General features: G+C 38.9%; 1 pseudogene; it reads left to right on the top strand.

Moving 5' to 3' along the window:
- The first annotated feature begins 1,554 nt into the window (after nucleotides 1-1,554).
- LOC110303457 overlaps nucleotides 1,555-6,428 on the top strand; it is a 13,290-nt pseudogene continuing 8,416 nt past the window's right edge.

Raw genomic sequence — 6,428 nt, 5'->3', positions numbered from 1 at the left:
ATGATCAAGTTACACATACTTACTTTGCTGCTTACTGGTATACATATGGATCTAGTGAATTCCTACCATTTTTCTCGATATGTTACGTAGTTTTAATAGTAATACATGGTTTGGAGGTGATAGGTTATTAAAATTAAATGTGATTGATTTATAGCTGATTGTCACTTCCCAGAGTTGAACACGAGAAAAAATGACCTACACACTTACTTGTATAGCTATGAATCTTTTCTATGATTTTCATTTGATATCTAAAGAAGGAAAGATTCTTACTTACGATCAGTTTACTAAGATGCAGAATTTTGTGGTGGTTAACTATTGTCTTGAATTTCTACAACAATCACACGGCTTTGCTATTTTTCATTTTATCACTTTTGAAGCACGTTCTGGGTTCACTTTTCTCAGATAGGAAATTAAACAAGATGTGACAGATGAGCAGGAAGAAACGCTTCATTCTTCTGTGGAAGGTCTGGGCAGACACAGGAATAGACTGCACATAAGCTATGGATAGGTTTCAGAAATAGACCTCCATGATAAACTCACCAATACTAAAGTCATATGAGGATGTGGGTATCACTTTCCAGTATTTGTAATCTATCTAACACAGTTCATTGTTTTAAATGTAAGGACGGATAAATTTTAAATAATTAATCCAAAGTCTACTCTAAGATACAGTATCAGAGAATAACTGGCAATGGATACTGAAAGGTAGGCTGCTTTTGTCTTTTATTGCAAACCTGTAGTCTAACATGAAAAATATAACAAAGCAATTTTTACAATGACATTTTTATTCTATCTTGATGGATGGAAATGATTTTAGGTACCTAAACTTCTAAACAAAGCACTTTATGTTCCATTTTTCTCTCCACTCACTCACAGCTTCATATGGCACAGGGACAAAGCTGTGTGAATGGGGGTGATAGAAAGTGGAAGTCTTCTCACTGTGTATTACTCTGGAGGGATATGCTTGTGGTAAAAGAAAGAATACAAAGAAAGAAGAAAGCAAAAAGAAAGAAAGGATCAGTTTCAATAATGATATAATCAAGTTAAGCATATTTTCTTTGCTGCATACTCATATACTTGTGAATCTAGTATATTCTTTCTCATTCCTCCTCATGATGTCAAGTAATTTTGATGATAATACATGCTTTGGGGGTGATAGGATATCAAACTGAAATGTGATTGTTTTATAGTGGGGATTGTCATCTCACTGTACACATGGATGAATGATCTCCACACTTACCTGTATAAATTGCCTCACTAGGAAGGGAAAGTGAATATTGAGCCCAATTTTAGAAGCAGACTACACCTTTCTGCTCAAGAATTTTTGTACATACTTACTCAATCCCTCTCCAAAGAAGCTGATCTCAAATATCACTCTCCCTCTTATTCATCCAAAATTATCTTTGTGCATTTGAAGTCTTGACAAGAAGATCCAGATGGAAGTAATCATGATTAATAAGAATTATCCTTTTTCTCTAGTGTCACGAACTAGAAACTGACTATGGTGGTAGATTTTGTAGTTGTTGTCGTTTGCTTGTTTATTGTAATCTCAGCATGGACAACCTGGAAGCCACACTATCTCTTGTTCCAGAACAGCTGAGGAAAAAGGGTTTGAGACCACTGTAGACTACCACCAGAGTTCAAAGAAGTACAGATACAAAAGGAGACAAGGAGAGGGGGAGTGAGGGAAGAAGTGAGGGAGATGTGAGGGAATGAGGGAGGAGAAAAGGGAGGGAGGTGGAAGGGAGGAAGGGACAGAGGGAGAGAGAAGGGAGAGACAGAGGATACAACAAGCAAGACTAGATAGATATAGGTAGCTGCTTGTATTCTCATGCTAATTATCTTCCCCCCAAAACTGTTTACACGGGGCCAGCATACAGCTTCTGGAAACCTTCCCCTTGTTGGTTCTGATTGGTAAATAAAGATGCCAACAGCCAATAGTTGGGGAGGACAGACAGAGGTGAGGTTTTAGGATTCCTAGCCTTGGGATTGGGAGGAGGCAAAGAGGAGATCCACCATGCTGGGAGAGTGTGGAGGAAAGGAGAGATGCCTGAGAAGTGTGCAGGACAGAGAGGCATAGCTGTCATGTGAGAGAGCTGAGAAAGCAAGGCACCCACCTGGGTTCAGGGCAGCCAAGATAGAGCATGCAGTTAGTAAGTAATAGCTCTGGAATAACCACGTGGATGTTAGGCAATGGCCCAGCTATTGAGCTGTTTAAGGCATATTAAAATATGAAGGCTATGTGTCTGAGTTTCATTTGGGGACATGAGCCTCTGGGGCAGATAGTGTCCTCGTGCCAGGATTTATTAATTAATTAATAATTATTTCAGCAGATATAATCTGCTATATTACATAACATTTTGAACATGGGATGGAAATGAATTTTTCATAAGAGCAAGGTAGACTTAGTCTTATTAAAGAGGATAAAGCTTTTTTTCTTACAGACGTGGGCTTAATTCATTTAATAATAAAAGGGTAGAACCTTCTCGGCAAAAGAGAAAACAGGCCTACAAATTAATGCTTTACTTAATCTGTTGCTGTTAAGGAACAGGTGTTAATAACCAAAGCCAGCAGATTTTAACCACAGACTAAGCCAGAAAGGTTTTAGGTTTTTTTTACCCCATATAAGCAAGTTTACCATTCAACATACTTAGAGAGTTTAAAGGCAAGATATCATCATTCTCTGTCTAAGTCCAGTCCTGTTTCCCACTTCAGCACATTCCAAACTGGGAAGGCTTTAGGTATAAGTTATATTTATTTTTAACTCAGGCATCCAATAGTTAATTAATATTTAGTTGGGTATAGAGCTGTTGGGCTGAAATTATAACTAGCCAATACATTGAAATGTTGAGGTACAAAATGGATAGAAAAAACAAGAAATAAAAGAAAATACTGACTATAATAATTGCCTTAAATATAGAATTAAAATTTCCAAGTTTTAATGAAACCATTTTAGACTAGTTAGAAATTGGTAGTAGGAGTCACCTATTAATAATGAAACATCCTAAAACATGACTTTTCTCTGAAGAAATCATAGTCTTCTTCCAAATGATTAAGAGCAAGCCACCTGCAAAATTTGAAACACATATATTTGAAGATAGTTAACAAAATATAAACTCTATGAGAATATCAAAATACATAAATGAATTCTTTTTTCTAATTATTACATTTGCAACATATTAGATCTACATGATTTAGATTTGGAAAACTATGTAAGAAACTCCATTTTCTTGGGCAATCCGACAGCACAGCAAATGCTCCTTAACTGAGAATCATAACTAGTATAAATTTATCAGGTAATACTTTAGCTATAATGTTGTATAGAAAATAATGAGTGGTTTCTAAATATGATAATTTAGTTTGAAAAACCTTTAAGACACAGTGAAATTCTTCCTGTTCCTACTTAGGACATTGGCTTACTATGTAAATACTTTCTGAAAGGAACATTTGTTTCTACATGACTGACTTCAAAATGAAATTCTGGCAACTAAATGTCCTTGAGACTTAGAGTCAGTCTATGCAAAGATAAACAGTAGCCCATTGTTGCGTCCACCATCCACTGGTTCTCCTTAAAGCAGTTTACTCAGGCAGATTCTCTCTTCAAATCCCCCAGCCTCGGGGTACAAGCGTTTTTTTATCCACTCAAGCCACAACCACGCCTCAACCAATCACCACAGGTCACATCAACTCACCAGGCAGGCTTGCTCAGCCAATCAGGGATTAAGGGCAAGCCATCCACCAAATATGGGCTTGTTTACTGCCTGGCATAGATTTCCATCCGGGTGGCCAAGGAGTCCAGAATGGCTTCCCACAACCCATGAATCTACAGTTGTCTCTAATATTAAATACATCAAAATGTTTAAATATGTAATTATTGGAATTATTATGTGTTCATCATTTTAGCATTTAAAGGTATTTGTGTACCTGAATGAATTTATGTATATCGTGTGTATACAGGATCCTGCAGAAGCTAAGAGAGTGCCTTTGGTCTTTGAGAACTGGAGTTGAAAGTGTCTGTGAGGGAGATATACAGAACATGCTGATCTTACCCTCACCAAGGTCAACCCCAATGCTACAAAATACATTGTGTTACATATTAACTATGCTTTCTTATGGGACCTGATGAATACTCTTCAAATCTTCAGGAAAAGAAACTGCTAGTTTACCTGTAAGCAAGCGGAGTGCTGGTAGCTTCCCGTAATTTTTCAAATGATGCTATATTTGAGATTAAGAAATTTGACCTTCATCCGTTAGGACCCTCCAGTCACCACAGTGCTCACCAGAGAGGATGGGCTCAAGTACTACACAGGATGATGCACACTGTGCGCCAGATGGAGCTAAAGGCAGATCAACTGTATAAGCAGAAAATTATTCGTGTTTTCTGTCACTTGTGCAATGGTCAGGAAGCCTGCTGTGTGGACCTGGAGGCTGGCATAAACCCCACAGACCATCTCATCCCCGCCCATTGTGCGCATGGCTTCACCTTCACCTGGAGCCTGCCTGTCTGTGCAGTTCTTGCGGAGCTAACAGCACGAAGAGAAGGCTGTGCTAAAGGGAAAGGCGAACCAATGCACATGTACGCCAAGAACTTCTATGGGGGCAATGCCATCGTTGGAGGTCAGGTGCCTCTGGGAGCAGGGATTGCTCTGGCCTGCAAGTACAATGGAAAAGATGAGGTCTGTTTGACAGTATATGGCGATGGTGTGGCTAACCAGGGTCAGATATTTGAAGCTTAAAATATGGCAGCATTGTGGAAATTACCTTGTATTTTCATCTGTGAGAATAACTGCTATGGCATGGGAATATCGGTTGACAGAGGAGCAGCCAGAACGGACTACTACAAAAGAGAAGATTTTATTCCTGGACTGAGGGTAGATGGAATGGATATCTTGTGTGTCCAAAGGAAACAAAGTTTGCAGCTGCCTATTACAGGTCTGGTAAGGGTCTATCCTGATGGAGCTACTTACTGCTACCATGGACATAGCATGAGTGACCCTGGAATAAGTTACCGCACTCGAGAAGAAATCCAGGAAGTAAGAAGTAAGAGCGACCCTATTATGCTTCTCAAGGATAGACTGATGAACAGCAATCTTGCAAGTGTTGANGAATTAAAGGAGATTGATGTGGAAGTGAGGAAAGAAGTCGAGGATGCTGCCAAGTTTGCCACGGTTGATCCAGAGCCCCGTTGGAGGAACTAGGCTATCGCATCTACAGCAGTGAGCCTCCCTTTGAAGTTCGTGAGGCCAACCAGTGGATCAAGTTTAAGTCAGTCAGGTAATGGGAGACTGTTTGATGTATAGGTGTGCCTCATCCGGTGTAAGGAACAATTTGTGCTCTCAAGTTTGACAGAAAATACCCAGACAACAAAAGTCTTGAAAACATGTAAATTAAGGGAGAGTAAAATTGCATGCAGTTTGTACATTGTTGTATTCTGTGTACTCATATGAATAAGAGTGTATTAGATTTGTATAGGATTTGAGATGGGTAATGCAGAGTTTATGACCTGCCTTCATCATATCCTGGGTCAGTTACTAAAAGGAAGAACTCTGCCGTTTGGTGGTGTGATCATAGCTATGAATGCCCTCATGGAAGCCTGCTAGAGAAATGCAGAGCATAGGTAGAACTGTAGCAACCACCACGAATAGTGGAGGCTGGGCTCAGGTTGGTACTGACCATCATGTCTGATCAAAGGCTACATAAAATCATGTGTCTTAAAATAAGGGTACTTTAGTCACTTCAAAAGTAAAATAATTTAATTTTCTCCATTTAGACATTTAACAAACATGAAATTGTACTCCCATTGCAAGGCATACTTTTTAAACTTTCACATTTAAGTAATTACACTAGTTTATAAAATATGTATGCTTTATCTTTCCAGAAACTGCTATAAGACATATTGACATTTTAAACACTAGGTCAGAGTTAGCATTACTTACAATCTTGTTTATAAACAAATATGCTCTAAAATCACACGTGCTTGAATTCAATGAACAGTGGTCTTTCAATATAAACGTAGGGTTTGTGTGTATGCTAACAGAAGCTATAATCATGAGCAGATGTAGGGTAATTTTTACTCATTCTCCCCGGCTTGGCTCACTGTGAAGACTCCTGCATTTGTCTTCAGTGCTGGGAGACTGCATGCCAGAGCCTACAGAGGACACCACCACTGCAAAGCAATAATATGCAAAAGAAAAGCAAACTTGAAACCAGCCATCAACTCTTCAAATGTAATCTCTAACTTAAAAGCAAAAGTATGTCACCTTTTTCTGGACGCGGTATGCTAGTGGCTGTATGTAGAGCATTCAAACAAGAGTGTAAAGAAAGGTGTATCACATTTTCTATATCCATTCCTCTGTTGAGGGGCATCTGGGTTCTTTCCAGCTTCTGGCTATTATAAATAAGGCTGCTATGAACATAGTGGAGCATGT

This window comes from Mus caroli, chromosome 10 (assembly GCF_900094665.2).
Source record: "Mus caroli chromosome 10, CAROLI_EIJ_v1.1, whole genome shotgun sequence".
In the NCBI taxonomy this organism is placed as follows: Eukaryota; Metazoa; Chordata; class Mammalia; order Rodentia; family Muridae; genus Mus; species Mus caroli.
Note: the sequence above shows the minus strand (reverse complement) of the source record. Positions and strands in the feature narration are given on the sequence as shown.